Consider the following 16,607-nt stretch of genomic DNA (forward strand, 5'->3'; position numbering starts at 1 on the left):
AATTCTTGATAAGCATTGGTACCTATTACAAAGAGACCCATATTTGGGGTAATTGTTACCAGATAAACCAAAAGTAGTTTTTAGAAAATTAAAAATTGTAAAAAATATTTTAGCACCCAGCACTTTCAAAAAAGATCAAAATAGTATACAAATGGACATAAGGGGGCAATTACTGCATGGCTTTTTTCCCCTGTATCCATTGTAAGGCATGCTCCTTCATCAATAAAATGCAAAGTGTAAAAAAAAAGGAATTTGTAATTAGAGATATAATAAGATGCACGGACAAAAATATAGTACATTTGGTGCAATGTCCGTGCAAAAAACAATATTTAGGCGAGACCTCACGCCCATTAAGGGATAGAATAAGAGAACATTTGCTCAACATTGAATATGGATTTGAGGGACATCTGTTATCCAGGCACTTTAAGGAATTTCACGATTAAAACATAATGGGCTTTAAAATAAGAAAAGTACTGGGGGACTGGCGAGGAGGAAATCTGATCAATAAATTATTGAGGACAGAGGCTGAATTTTTAACTTTAAGACACTAGAACCCATAGGCCTCAATGCTGAATTAGATTTAAGCACTATATTCTAAATAGATTCTGCAAATACATTTTAACTGTTTTTTAATAGAATTTTATATATTTATATATTTTTAAAGTAATTATATCTATATCTATATATCTACTAGTAAGTAATATTAATACAAGGGTCTACCCTAGAAATGCAGACTCATAATAAGTATACAATACTGTCTGTATAAATAAGAAGGGATAGACGGTCCCTTTAATAATGAAAAGAAATGGAGTCAAAGACTGCCCCTTTACACAGAAGCAAGAGTCACACAAGTATAAAAGTAGGATCTAATTAACACAGGCCCATCTTGAAAAAAGCTCACTAGCTGAAACGCGTTGATGCGGATAGACCTGTGTATTGTTTGTGGCTTATTAATATAAGCACAATGTTTCGTTTGCATTTGAAGGAACTGTGAAACTTTTTTTGTCTAAAAAATATATAAGCAAACACAGAGACAAACAACTCAGTTTCCTATATAATTAAAAGGGACAGTCAAGAACAAACTTGAACTTTTGTTATTAATACCTATGATATAAATAGCGTTATAAGTGCTACATACAATATCAACTTTTTCTGCATCTTTTTTTATACCTTTTTTTAACCACAGGTGGTCATTTATTCATTTATCCATTGATGTATTTCAACATATGATGTTTTTAAGTTTATGACAACAAATAAATGTGTTTTTGTTTTTTTATAATATTTTTATTGAGATTCATTTTAAGGCATACAATGCTGAAATGTCATAGCAGAGTAAACATACATGGAACTTCAAAACATTGAATCAATCAACAAATGTAAATAAGGAAAAAGAAAAGTTAAAAGACATTTGTGGTATCAAAGTAAGAGGATCATGCCTATCCAGCTATTCACCTTCTAAATGAACGATGAGGCCGCTCTTGGACCTCTCAATGTTCTAGAAAGTATAGTAAGCTAAAGAAGGTTATTTGAAACTGTAAGAGACCACTTTTGGGTCTCAATCTGTGAATCTAGTTTTTCCCTTAATTAACCATATAAAAGCTGTGCATATGCAGTTAACTTCAGATAGTCTCAAATCAAACATTGGGTCATAAGTTTATACAAACAAACAAAAATTGGAGGTAGCATGATAGGATAAAATCTCCTGAATCATATATAGAAGACAAGAAGGCAAGAAGGGGGGAAAATAACTAGGAGACCACTTCATATTTGGACCTAAAATAGTTTGGGGGGTAACGCTGAGGCACATCAGTTGTCAGTAGTGGTAAATGCTGGAGATTCACCTGGTGGGAGGGCAATCAATTCCCTAGGGAAATACCTATGGAGGGTAGTAAGTGACAGCTTATTGACATAGTTAGTTAAGCCAGATTTGAAGATGAATTAAGAACTAAAAAATATGTAAACACCACAAAGAAAGTCGTGTTTAATGGCAGATAGTCTATTTATAGTTTCTATATGCAATCTCCTGACCGTGTACAGTAAGAAGAATGACCCTATACCCAGTACATGTTGGTCAGGGAGGGGAGTAGTAGGCATCTGTTAGCAGTCCAACTAAAGCTGTATGCGTATATATATTTAATGCTAAAGTTTGGATAGGCTCCTCATGCTTTCTTATATTTAATGAAATAGGATCCAAAGCACACTATATACTGGGTTGCGCCACCACGGCCGCTGACAGCACAACCGCAGATCTAAACTCCAACAGATCACATAAATTGGGAGTAGTAGGGGGTAAGGAGAAAGGGATCCAGCCCTCATATTAAAGCTCTTTAATGTGCAAATGAGGTATATGTAGTTAAGGTGATCGCACATTGAAGGTGAGAATATACTCATAGTGAGGAGTTCTATAAACTCTCGCCAAATTTAGGGAAAGGGAACTGTAACAAATAAGTACTGGATAGCTAAAATAAGTGCTTCAACCTATACTTCAGTTTTCCTAGATCCAATATAATCCCATAGGAGAAATGTTATCCATTATAGAAAACAGACCTAGTATATAGTACCATATTTGGTCATAATAAATATCAAAAGGAGCTATCACTAACCTCAGAACAGCTCCACTGTTTTGTACAAATAAGTTGTGACATAAAATACAACCCAGTTTGGCATTTTGTCATAGTAGAAATATTTACACCTGTTTGTCAGATATAATGCAAACACATATATAGCATACTTTAGTTAAAATAGTTTGAGCCAGATGGCATATACACAAAATGTGGGCAGATATTAAATTTAGTATTACTCCAAAATTAAAACTAGCAGACATAGTGAGGAGTTCTATATGCTCTCACCAAATTTAGAAAAAGGGAACAGTAACAACTAAGTACTAGGTAGCTAAAGTAAATACTTTAACCTATACAGTAGTTGTACAAGAACCAATATGCTCCCATAGGAGAAATATGCTATCCATTATAGAAAGCAGACCTACTATGTAATATAATATTTGTACTAGTGAGTTATAACATAGAATGCAACCTAGTTTGATAACCTGTCATAGTAGAAAAATTTACAACTTTTTGTCAAATATAATGCAAACATATATATGATATATTTTAGTTAATATAGTTTGAGCCAGATGGAATATACCCAAACTATGGGTAGACAGTAAATTTAGTATAACTCAAAAATTTAAACCTGCAGTAATAATTACTTACTGTTCCCTCAGAAGGTGATAACGCCTAAGAGCATATGCCTCAATGCCATGTATCAGCCAAATTAGACATCATTAGCAGCACCAAGAGGCAATGAACATAGGGCAGTTATTGATGTAGTATCGATTATTATGGGTATTGTGGACTTATGAGATATAATTATTTGAATATGTCCCCTGTCTATCATGTGAACAAATTATAAGTTGACACCATATCTTGTCAGGCAAGACAGCCCTTTTAGTTAAACGGATAGGTTATACCAAGTAGTCATTAGCCAACTGGCTCCCAGAAGATAGTGGGTAACCGATAGCAAGCATTTGATAGTGGAACTTAACCCACTCCTGCTCTGCTAAAAATAGAGTCTAACAGTTGCAACAGGATACTTTGAGGTAAAGTCAGTGTCTTGAAAGGGACCAGGAGCACCCGGGAATGGAAATGACTATTTATCATCTGACAGGTTCTGTATGGTGAATGAGTCTGTGGCTTCAGGAGCGTCAATCTGACTGACCCAGGTTCCCCACCACTATGGGCGAAAAACAGCTTACCGCTCCACCGGTTACTGTCTTCTACCGCCGATCGGATGTTATATGGAGTGCAAGTCCCGCTGCACAGATCAGAAGACTCCGGTGTCACTGCTTCTACAGGAGCTTCTCCATAGTTCTCAGGTCCTTCCGCTTTTGGCGATCGGGTTTGACAAGGGAGCTCCGTTGTTACCACTGGAACGGCTAGATTCTCCATTTTCGACTCCGGTGCATGTCAAATCCGTCCACCACTAGATGTCTTCACTTGAACTCCCGGTAAGGCCTCCGTATCCGCAAAGCCCCTTTGGCAGTACTCCCTAGACAGTAAAGGCTCCCTGTGCGTTTGGCAGGGACTTTCACATGCATTGTAGACATTAGGGGTCTTTGTATCAACCATGTCTGACCGGGCCAATTTATAGTCACAATCGTCTTCTCTTAGGGGTTGTCATAGTTGCGGGTTTGAAAAAAAGTTTGCATAGATCATCTTCTAAGCTCCGAAAATGGTCACTTATAACCTGTTGCATCTCACTTTCCCAGAAGTCTAAAGTCTCCATTTGTGAAGTATTGTCAGCATAGCTTCCCTTTCAGGCTCAGTCACAATCAGGGATTAATATCCTATAGCGTATCAGACCCTTAGCGTAAACTGCATATATTGTACCAAAGAAATTGCAATCCAGTGGGGATTGCCTTACCCGGATAACCGGGGGAGGTGTTGAGGTCCCACGAGGAGGCCGCCGCCAGAGGCCTCAACGGTCTAGATCAGCACTCAAGGGTCATTATGTCAGCAAATTCAATATTGATCAGTTCAGCAGGTTATACTGCAGGCATATATATAGTTTTTCCTGTAGATGCTGCAATTAACTGTATATAATCGGCGGATTGTACAGATTCTCTCCCAGAGCTCCTGATAATACGTCCTGTCATGGACGCCGCCTAGACACGCCCCAACAAATAAATGTGTTTAAATTTACTTGGTACTATTCAACTTATTAGTGGATCAACTTATTAGTTTTTAGCTATTTACTTATTATTTATTCTTTAACTATTTCATAACATTGTTCCAATAGTATTATTTTTGAATAGCTATTGTTTTCTAACTGTCATTTTTTAATTGTTATTATTTTGAGTAGTTATCATGTTCTAAATAATAGTAAGTCCTACCTCAGAGCGAGTACCAATAGATTTCTCTATTGCCTTTTTATCTATACACACTCTTTTTTGTGGCAGTTGAAAAGATGACACCTGAACCAAAATGTCGTCTAGATAAGGCGCCACAGCAATTCCCTGGGATCTGACTTCTGCCAATAGCTCCCCTAGAACCTTTGTGAATATTCTTGGAGCCATGGCCAGACCAAATGGAAGGGCAACAAACTGGAAATGCCTGTCCAGAAAGGCAAACCTGAGAAACTGGTGATGATCCCTGTGAATGGGAACATGTAAGTACGTGTCCTTAAGGTCTATGGTCGTCATGAACTGACCTCCCTAGACCAATAAAAGAATGGAATGAATAGTTTCCATTTTGAAGGATGGAACCCTTAGGAATTTGTTGAGACACGAGATCTAGGATGGGACGAAAAGTTCCCTCCTTTTTGGGAACCACAAATAGATTTGAATAGAATCCTAGACCTTGCTCCTTTAGAGGGACTGGTACAATAACTCCCAGGGAGGATAGGTCCTTTATGCAATTTAAGAAGGCCTCCTTGTTTACCTGGTTTGAGGATAATCTTGCCTATTCTGTAACCCTGTGATACTATGTCCACGGCCCATGGATCTGGGGCATTGCGTATCCAAGCCAGACGAAAAAGAGAAAGCCTGCCCCCTACCGAATCCAAATTCGAATTGAGGGCGGACCCTTCATGCCAATTTAGAGTCAGCTGAAGGCTTTTTGTTTTGTTTTCCCTTGCTGGATTTCCAAGTGGACCTAGATTGGTCTGGTTTGGAAGAGGAGGACTTCTGTCCCTTAAAGTTGCGAAAGGAATAAAAATTAGAAGTCTGACGACCCCTAGGTCTATTCTTCTTGTCCTGAGGCAGGAAAGATCCCTTTCCACCCGTAATCTGAAATGATTTCCGCAAGACCAGGTCCAAACAGAGTCTTACACTTATAAGGTAAGGCCAAGAGCTTGGCTTTTGAAGAAACATCAGCCAACCAAGATTTTAACTACAGAGCTCGGCGTGCTAGCACAGTGAAGCTAGACATCTTAGCCCCCAGTCTAATTATCTGCATGTTTGCATCACAGATAAAGGTATTGGCCAGTTTAAGGGCTTTGATTCTATCTTGGATCTCTTCTACCATAGTTTCCTCTGAAATAAGATCGGACAAGGCATTGCACCAATAAGATGCTGCTCTTGCAACTGTAGCAATACTCGCTGCAGGTTGCCACTGTAATCCTTGATGGATGTACATCTTTTTTAAATAAGCTTCTAGCTTCTTATCCATTTGATCCTTACAAGAGCAACTATCCTCTATAGAAATGGTAGTTCTCTTAGTAAGAGTAGAAATAGCTCCTTCTACTTTAGGCACAGTGCACCATGAATCACAAATAGAGTCAACACTAATAAGATGCTGCTCTTGCAACTGTAGCAATACTCGCTGCAGGTTGCCACTGTAATCCTTGATGGATGTACATCTTTTTAAAATAAGATTCTAGCTTCTTATCCATTGGATCCTTAAAAGAGCAACTATCCTCTATAGAAATGGTAGTTCTCTTAGTAAGAGTAGAAATAGCTCCTTCTACTTTAGGCACAGTGCACCATGAATCACAAATAGAGTCAGCAACTGGAAACATCTTTTTAAACACAGGGGTAGGGGAAAAAGGGACCCCTGGTTTATCCCATTCCTGAGTTATAATTTTAGACATCTTCTTTGGAACAGGAAAAACCTCCACAGAAGATGGATAATCATAAACTCTATCCAGTTTAGAAGACTTTGTGGGGTTGACAGCAACCGAAGGTTCAGAGTTATCCAAAGTAGCTAGAACCTCCTTCAGTAGTAACCTGAGGTGTTCAAGCTTAAATCTAAAACTAACCTCTTCAGTTTCTGAAGATTTTTCTGCTAATGTGTCAGAGTCTGAAATTTCACCTTCAGAAGCTACTGAAGTATTTTCCTCATCAGACAATTGAGAAAACATAATTTATGCTTACCTGATAAATTTATTTCTCTTGTAGTGTATCCAGTCCACGGATCATCCATTACTTATGGAATATATTCTCCTTCCCAACAGGAAGTTGCAAGAGTCCACCCACAGCAAAGCTGCTATATAGCTCCTCCCCTAACTGCCATATTCAGTCATTCGACCGAAAACATGCAGAGAAAGGAAAAACCATAGGGTGCAGTGGTGACTGTAGTTCAAATGAAAAAATTACCTGCCTTAAAGTGACAGGGCGGACCGTGGACTGGATACACTACAAGAGAAATAAATTTATCAGGTAAGCATAAATTATGTTTTCTCTTGTTAAGTGTATCCAGTCCACGGATCATCCATTACTTATGGAATACCAATACCAAAGCTAAAGTACACGGATGATGGGAGGGACAAGGCAGGTACTTAAACGGAAGTTACCACTGCCTGTAAAAAAAACCTTTCTCCCAAAAATAGCCTCCGAAGAAGCAAGGTATCAAATTTGTTAAATTTGAAAAAGTATGAAGCGCAGACCAAGACTCCGTCTTGTAAATCTGCTCAACAGAAGCTACATTTAAAAAAGACCCAAGTGAAAACCACAGCTCTAGTAGAATGAGCTGCAATCCCTTCAGGAGGCTGCTGTCCAGCAGTCTCATAAGCTAAATGAATTATGCTTTTTAACCAAAAAGACAGAGAGGCTGCTGAAGTCTTTTGACCTCTCCTCTGTCCAGAATAGACAACAAACAAGGTGAACGTTTGATGAAAACTGTAGTAACTTGTAAGTAAAACTTTAAAGCACAAACCACGTCCAATATTGTGTAATAGACGTTCCTTCTTTGAGGAAGGATTAGGATACAAGCATGGAACAACTATCTCTTGAGTGATGTTCTTGTTAGATACCACCTTAGGAAAAAACCCAGGTTGGTACGCAGGACTACCTTATCCGTACGAAGGACCAGATAAGGAGAATCACATTGTAACACAGATAACTTGGAGACTCTACGAGTCGAGGAAATAGCTACCCAAAAGGAACTTTCCAAGATAAAGATTGATATCTATGGAACAAAAAAGGTTCAAACGGAACTTCTTGAAGAGCCTTAAGAACCAGGTTTAAGCTCCATGGTGGAGCAACAGTTTTAAACACAGGCTTGGATCTAACCAAAGCCTGACCAAATGCCTGAACGTCTAGAATACCTGCCAGACACAGGTGCAAAAAAATAGACAGAGTAAAAATCTGTCCCTTTTAAGGAATTAGCTGACAACCCTTTTCTCAAAAACATCTTGGAGAAAAGATAATATCCTGGGAATCCAGGCTTTACTCCATGAGTAACCCTTGGATTCATAACAATCAGATATTTACACCATATCTATGTTCAAATTTCCTAGAGACAGACTTTCATGTCTGTATTTAAGGTATCAATGACTGACTCGGAGAAGCCATGCTTTGATAACATCAAGCGTTCAGTCTCCAGGTAGTCCATCTCAGATTGATTCTATTTAGATGGTTGAAAGGACCCTGAGGTAGAGGGACCTGTCTCAGAAGCAGAGACCGTGATGGAAAGGATGACATGTCCACCAGATCTGCATACCAGGTCCTGCGTGGCTACGCAGGCGCTGTCAAAAACACCAAAGCCCTCTCCTGCTTGGTCTTGACCTCCGGAGGAAATCCCACTCCCCCGGAAGAAAAGTCTGACGACTTAGAAAATCCACCTCCCAGTTCTCAACACCTGGGATATGGATAGCTGATAGACAAGAGTGAGTCTCTGTCCAGTGAATTATTGTAAGACTTCTAACATCAATAGGGAACTTCTGTTCCCCCTTGATGGCTGATGTAAGCCACAGTCGTGTATATTGTCCGACTGAGTATGATGTACCTCAGAGTTGCTAACTGAGGCCAAGTCTGAAGAGCATGGATATCACTCCCAGAATAGTTATTAGAAGGAGGGTCTCCTCCTAAGTCCACTATCCCTGAGCCTTCAGGGAGTTCCAGACTGCATCCCAACCTAAAAGGCTGGCATCCATTGTAACAATTGTCCCATCTGACCTGCGGAAGGTCATACCCTTGGACAGATGGACCCGACATAGTGACCAGAGAAGAGAATCTCTGGTCTCTTGGTCCAGGTTCAACAGGGGGACAAATCTGTGTAATCCCCGTTCCTCTGACTAAGCATGCATAGTTGCAGCGGTCTGAAATGTAGACGTGCAAACAGTACTATGTCCCTTGCCGCTACCTATTAAACCGATTTCATTCATGTACTGAGCCACTGAAGGGCGCGGATGGGATGAAAAACACGGCAGAAATTTAGAAACTTTGACAACCTGGACTCCGTCAGGTAAATTTTTATTTCTACAGAATCTATCAGAGTCCCTAGGAGGGAAAACCTTTGAGATTGGGGATAGAGAACTCTTTCCTTGTTCACTTTCCACCCATGTGATCTCAGAAATGCCAGTACTACGTCCGTATGAGACTTGGCAATTTGGATGTTTGACGCCTGTATCAGGATGTCGTCTAACTAAGGGACCACTTCTATGCCCCGCGGCCTAAGGACCGCCAAAGCGACCCCAGAACCTCCATAAAGATTCTTGGGGCTGTAGATATCCCAAAGGAAAGAGCTACAAACTGGTAATGCCTGTCTAGAAAGGCAAACCTGAAAAACGAAGGTGATCTTTATGCATCACAATGTGAGGATAAGCATCCTTCAAATCCATTGTAGTCCTCTATTGACTCTCCTGGATCATAGTTAAGATGGTACGAATAGTTTCCATCTTAAATGACGGAATTCTGAGGAATTTGTTTAAGATCTTTAGATCCAAAATAGGTCTGAAGGTTCCCTCACCTTGGGAACCACAAACAGATTTGAGTAAAAACTCTGTCCCTGTTCCTCTCTTGGAACTGGATGGATCTCGTACACAATGTAAGAATGCCTCCTTCTTTATCTGGTTTGCAGATAATTGTGAAAGGCAAAATCTCCCCTCAACCCAGAACGCCGCAGCAGCAGTGACAGAAGCAATGTATGAAAGGGGCTGCAGGATAAAACCCTGTTGAATAAACATTTTTTATTCATTGGATCTAAAAAGCACAACTGTCCTCGCCAGAGGTAGTGGTACGCTTAGCTAGAGTAGAAACTCTTCTCTCCACCTTAGGAACTGTCTGCCAGAAGTCCCGTGTGGTGGTAACTATTAGAAAACATTCTTCTAAAAAATAGGAGGGGAAGAGAACGGCACACCTGGTCTATCCCAATCCTTATTAAAACATTTTTTAGTAAACCTCTTTAGGAATTGGAAAAACATCAGTACACACCGGCACTGCATATTATTTATCCAGTCTACACAATTTCACTGGCCCTGCGATTGTACACATTCATTCAGAGCAGCCAAAGCCTCCCTGAGCAACAAGTGGAGGTTCTTAAGCATAAATTTTAAATATATAAATATCAGAATCAGGTTAAATCATCTTCCCTGAGTCAAAAAAATCACCCACAGACTAAGCATATTGTGAGGTAGTATCATACATGGTTCTTAAAGCGTCTGTATGCTCTGTATCTACCCCCAGAGCTATCTGCTTTCCTTTAATTTCAGGTAGTCTGACTAATACTGCTGCCAGAGTATTATTCACCACCTTTGCCATGTCTTGTAAAATAAACGCTATGGATGCCCTTGATGTACTTGGCGCCATTTGAGCGTGAGTCCCTGAAGCGGGAGTCGAAGGGTCTGACACGTGGGGAGAGTTAATTGGCATAACTTTCCCCTCGACAGAATCCCCTGGTAAAATAAACGCTATGGGTGCCCTTGATGTACTTGGCGCCATTTGAGCGTGAGTCCCTAAAGCGGGAGTCAAAAGGTCTGACACGTGGGGAGAGTTAGTCGGCATAACTACCCCCATGACAGAATCCTCTGGTGATAATGTTTTTAAAGACAAAAAATGATCTTTATTGTTTAACATGAAATCAGTACATCTGGTACACATTCTAAGATGGGGTTCCACCATGGCCTTAAAACATAATGAACACAGAGCTTCCTCTATGTCAGACATGTTAGAACAGACTAATAATGAGACTAATAAGCTTGGAAAACACTTTAAATCAAGTTAACGAGCAAATATATAAAACGTTACTGTGCCTTTAAGAGAAACAAATTTTGTCAAAATTTGAAAAACAGTGAAAAAAGGCAGTAAAACAAACGAAATTTTTACAGTACATGTAATAAGGTAACAGAGCATTGCACCCACTGCAAATGGATGATTAACCCCTTAATGCAAAAAAACAGATAAAAAAAACGACATAGACGTTTTTAAAAACAGACACAACAAAACTGCCACAGCAGAGCTGTGGATTACCTTCCCTATAAACGATTTTGGAAGTCTTTTTAGCCCTTTAGAAATGTCCTGTAGTATTCATGGGACTGCTGAGGGAATCTGGATAATTCATTTTGTAATTTTAACTGCGCAAAAAAGCGCTAAATTTGGCCCCTCCCACTCATATTACAACAGTGGGAAGCTTCAGTTAACTGTTTCTATGCAAAATTTAAGCCAGCCATGTGGAAAAAACTTAGGCCCCAATAAGTTTTATCACCAAACATATGTTAAAAAACGATTAAACATGCCAGCAAACGTTTTAAAACACATTTTTACAAGAGTATGTATCTCTATTAATAAGCCTGATACCAGTCGCTTTTACTGCATTTAAGGCTATACCAACATTACAGTGTTATCACCAATGTACGTTAAAAAATGATTAAACATGCCAGCAAAAGTTTTAAAACACATTTTTATAAGAGTATGTATCTCTATTAATAAGCCTGATACCAGTCGCTATCGCTGCATTTAAGGCTTTACTTACATTACTTCGGTATCAGCAGTATTTTCTTAGTCAATTCCATTCCTAGAAAAATATTTTACTGCACATACCTTATCTGCAGGAAAACCTGCACGCCATTCCCCCTCTGAAGTACCTCACTCCTCAGAATGTGTGAGAACAGCAAATGGATCTCAGTTACGTCTGCTAAGATCATAGAAAAACGCAGGCAGATTCTTCTTCCAAATACTGCCTGAGATAAACAGCACACTCCGGTGCCATTTAAAAATAACAAACTTTTGATTGAAGAATAAACTAAGTATAAATCACCACAGACTCTAACGACCTCCTATCTATGTTGAGGCTTGCAAGAGAATTACTGAATATGGCAGTTAGGGGAGGAGCTATATAGCAGCTTTGCTGTGGGTGGACTCTTGCAACTTCCTGTTGGGAAGGAGAATATATTCCATAAGTAATGGATGATCCGTGGACTGGATACACTTAACAAGAGAAAGGTTGACTAAAGCAGACCTAGAGGGGTCAGAAGCCTTACTAGCAGACAAATGTTTAGATTTCCTCTTACGCTTACCCGCAGAAGGGAAAGCAGACAAACAATACTGCAGAAGTAATTTGAGCGGCAAAATCCCCAGGTAAATAAACACCCCAGGAGGTTGCTGAGAAACAGAAGTCTTAGCTAAACATGAGGAACAAAATTACATAGGCAAATAATTTGGTTCTCTAAACATAGTAAACATCTATCCATATAATGATTGTGGTGCCCTGGGGCCCCTGCACTCATCGTCTAACATAACCTTGGATGTTCGTTCACAGAGGGGAGAGGCAAAGACCCTATGCGATCCTGCTGTGAAGGCTCTTACCTTTGAGGCCAGCTGCAGTGAAGCCATGCTCGCTGTTTGTGCTACAGATACAGGATTGATTGTGATGCTCCCCCCAGATACCAGGAGGGACATGAGCGATATAGCAGCAAACTACACAGAATCTGTTACCCTCAGGGAGAAGACCCTTGAGACAACAATATTTCCAGACACCTTTGGGGTGTCGGTACTAGATGTCAGTAATCCTTTGATATTGCATAGAGGACAGAAAGTGCAGCAGGATGAGCGTTCCCCTGAAAGTAAATTGGACTTTTCCCACGGACTGTCATCTAAGCTAGCCATGGAGACCTTGCTATCTGGAGCGTCATGTTTGACAATCGAGAAATCCATCATGTATGTGTTCAGCTATACTTGTACAGAAGCCTTTACATCCCCTTGCTATAATATGGAGATCACTGAATGTTTCCGAACATTTCCCTTCTTTCACAATAGCGATACCTCAGAGGACAGAGCCATCAGATCTGGAGTGGGGTAACATAACTCTGAGCAATACCGACTCCATTATTTCACATTCCATAATCAGCTGGGACTTACAAATCAGTTAGATCTCTCTTTTATTTTTTATTTTTTGTTATGACTTTGTGTTTATATGCTTAATTTAGAGATCCTATGGGATAGCATAGCAGCCCATTTGGGAAATAGTACTTTATTATCTGAATGGAGCACTTATAATATTCGTAACAGCACTAACATGGCGGACGCTTGGGAGCAATGTTTGCGCTCTTACATATATATGCTGGTACTGTTTAAACACTCTGTTTCCTTGGGTGTAAAGTTATATTCTGCTATGTTTTGTATTTGACCACCTATTTGTTTTTGGTCCTGTTTTGATAGTTCATGCTAATAGCCTTTTGAGGATTGTGGCTCTATTTATTTAATGTCTGACAGTGATATAAATCCACCCCCAGTGATATACAAATATCAATCCTGCTACGCCGTCAATTATTCCTTAATAAAATACTTCTTTGATGCAGCAGGAGGTGTAGTTGACCGTACAGCAGATGTTTATGAAATAACTATTAATTAATCATTTGCTGTTTGATGGTAACATATTAATGGTTAATAAGTATGATAAAGCTAGTAACTGTTTTATGTATATACCATTAGCTGGGCAGTGCAAATGTTAAATCCTTTAGTCAGTAGGTTTTGGGCTTATAGTTGCTCCTAGATCTTTATATCAAAGCTCCTAATATACACAGCAGTAATTTTATCTACCTATCTAGCTATATTAGTTTATGCTATAAATTATAAGATATAACGCTTACTACCCCCTCGGGGACGTCAAGCATTATTTATATTACCATGTCCTTTACCAGCTTGTATTCCTATATATATTTTAGCTAAACCATGTTATTATATAAATATATTGTTTACGCTACCTATAACTAAAAAAGAGGTTGGATATGAGACCCAAAAGTGGTTTCCTTTCTTTCAGGAAAACCTCCATTATTAGTTTTATATTATGTTAATTAAAGGTCCAAAAGTGGCCTCTCGAGTATATTGGAGAGTCTACATATTGATTGGCAAGCTATCCTAGTATTGTGTACTAAAACTCTTCCCTAATGTTTCTTTTTCTGAATATTATGTATACAATTTATAATGGAATGTATTTAATATATTCTTTTCTTTTGATTTTTTTGCACACTCTGCCTTGTACGCCATTCTATAAACCTCAATAAAAATGATTTAAAAAACAAACAAAAAAAATAGATATGGGCTGATCCTGTTCTGAGTCCCTAGCTATGGAAATTAATTCCCACTATAAAACAATTTAATGAGAATGCAAAGTAAATTTAAAGAACCTTAAAAATAAGCAAAATGATAGGCTTAGAACACAGATTAACTTAAGTCAAAATAAAAAAAAACTCTAATACCCAACGTCTGTATGAGATTCCTACCGTTACCGGAATGAGTATCCCACTAGTAAGAGGATTTATAGAAGCTGAGCAGCCTCTCCAGCAGAGATCAGTACTTCTAAATTCCTCCGATCAGCAAATTCTGTTGTCGGTACCTCACAGCATGATGCTCCGCTCCGTACACAGGAGAACCCGGATGTCACGTGACTGTCCGAAAAATAACTGCGCCACAGCTTGAAAGGGCACGTAAGGTAAAGAAAACGTCTGAATAAAGTACCCCTTTATCATATGCACAGTCACATTTGTACATAAATAAATATAAGCCAAATATAAAAGGACCCCTTTGCCAAGTGATTAACCTCTTAAGGACATATGACGGAATTTTTCTGTCATAAAACAATTGAGCAAACTGAAAGCTGTGTCCTTAAAGGGTTAAGGAAAACGTTATTTAAAAAACACTCCCTTAAGTCTCTCAAAGTCTCATTTCTAAAGTGCCTGTAAATGACTGAATTAGGAAGCCACTAGCTCCTCTATAGTCAGTAAAGTTGCCCCCAAATGTATCCTTAGTCTTAAAAGGATATCTAAGTCCCAAATTATGTCCACTTAAAGAGTTAATCTCAAAAGTGCTGTCCTTCAGTACCTAGAAGGCAAAAGCACTTACCTGTGGATCCAGTTGCAGGGCAAATGACGGCTACTAAGGTGTGACAGGTACTCCACTGTCTGTCAGGGACCTGTAGTAAAAGAAAGATCAGAGTAACCAACCCTGGCTTTCTGTAAGGGGGTAGTAAAGTGTTAGAAGTATAGCAAAGACCACCTCGCCGCCTTCTAACTGCTAAAAGCCACCACTACTCTTACTAAAGAGATTGACATGGACCCCAATCCTTGCTTGCAGGGAAAAGTACCCATAGAAGGATTAAATATCTTCAGACACCGTCTTCGCACATCCTCCATTGACAGAGGCAAAGAGAATAACTGGGGATTATGGGTAAGGGAAGTTACACTTAACAGCTTTGCTGGGGTGCTCTTTGCATCTTCTTGCTGGCCAGGAATTTTTTATTTCACTAGTAATTGGAATGACGTCATGGACTCTCTATGTCATAGGAAAGAAAACGGTATATAATATGTGTGGGTACAGTAAATGAGTAAGAGGAAAATTACAGCTAAACACAAACACAGCAGAAATGTAAAAACAGCCCCGGTAAGAAAATTGAAAAATGGTCTGGTCACTAAGGGGTTAACAGTGTGTAGTTATGCTAACAGGTGACGTACAATTATCCCGTTGTGCTCCAATACTATAGAGATGTGTGTGTCTGTTTAATGGATATAATGAGTGTGACGGGACCTGAGAGCTTGTGCCCTGAAGTGAGGTCCAGAGCAATCCCGCCGTGCTGCACACCCTTCTCCAAGTGCCGCCAAACACCTCCAGGGACCAGTGTTCCTGCTTTTGGGAGCACTACTCAGCTGGTAGCCCTATCCGCAGTGGTTAAACTCTGTAGTGAATGAAGCTGTTCCTCTCCCATACACACACTAGACAAGGTTTAGTGCAGTAGAGAGTAACGTATTTTAATGGTCAAGACACAGAGTCTTTATACAGCACAGGATGCAAAAGCCTATTACATACAGCCCCTTGCTCTCCCCCCTTGAGTCCAGATCCCGCCGGGAGATAAGCATTCACAGGTGTAATAATTAGCTCCACCCCTTTTGTGTCCAGTAACTGTAACAGTGACGCACCCGGCTTATAGAATGAATGGTATCGGGCTCGCATTCTGTGCCTTTTTGTGTTTACCGGACGCTCACGAGGTAGCTTAGCCAGGATAGACAGGGGGTATTGCCGGTACAATAAAAAACATTGAAGTGACTAGAAACTTGGACTTGTGGCTAGGAACTCTCTTTTTAACCCCTGACTCACTGGGCTGTAGAAGAAGCAACAGGCTTTTTGTCACACTGAACATATATGTTTGTTGGGTTATTGATTTTGTTATTTTGTATAATGTAAAAGGGCTTATTATTATTATATTTGAACTTTGATTGAGCAGGTAGTGTGTGTATCTTTTTAGTGATGTTGCTTCCTAACATTCTAATATGGTGGGGGGGTAATGTCAAGCATAAATTCAGTTTTACATTTGACATTTTTTTGAGGTCAATAAGTGTTGTCTGAGGTTGATCAAGTCCTGTTAGCTGTTTAATTCAAAAAATGAAAAATGTGGATCGTG

At 39.5% G+C, this 16,607-nt stretch overlaps 1 protein-coding gene across 3 annotated transcripts in view; it reads right to left on the reverse strand.

The window, feature by feature from the left end:
- GRK5 (G protein-coupled receptor kinase 5) overlaps positions 1-16,607 on the reverse strand; it is a 315,595-nt gene that overhangs the window by 28,970 nt on the left and 270,018 nt on the right. The window lies entirely within an intron of this gene.

Source organism: Bombina bombina, chromosome 9 (genome assembly GCF_027579735.1).
Source record: "Bombina bombina isolate aBomBom1 chromosome 9, aBomBom1.pri, whole genome shotgun sequence".
In the NCBI taxonomy this organism is placed as follows: domain Eukaryota; kingdom Metazoa; phylum Chordata; class Amphibia; order Anura; family Bombinatoridae; genus Bombina; species Bombina bombina.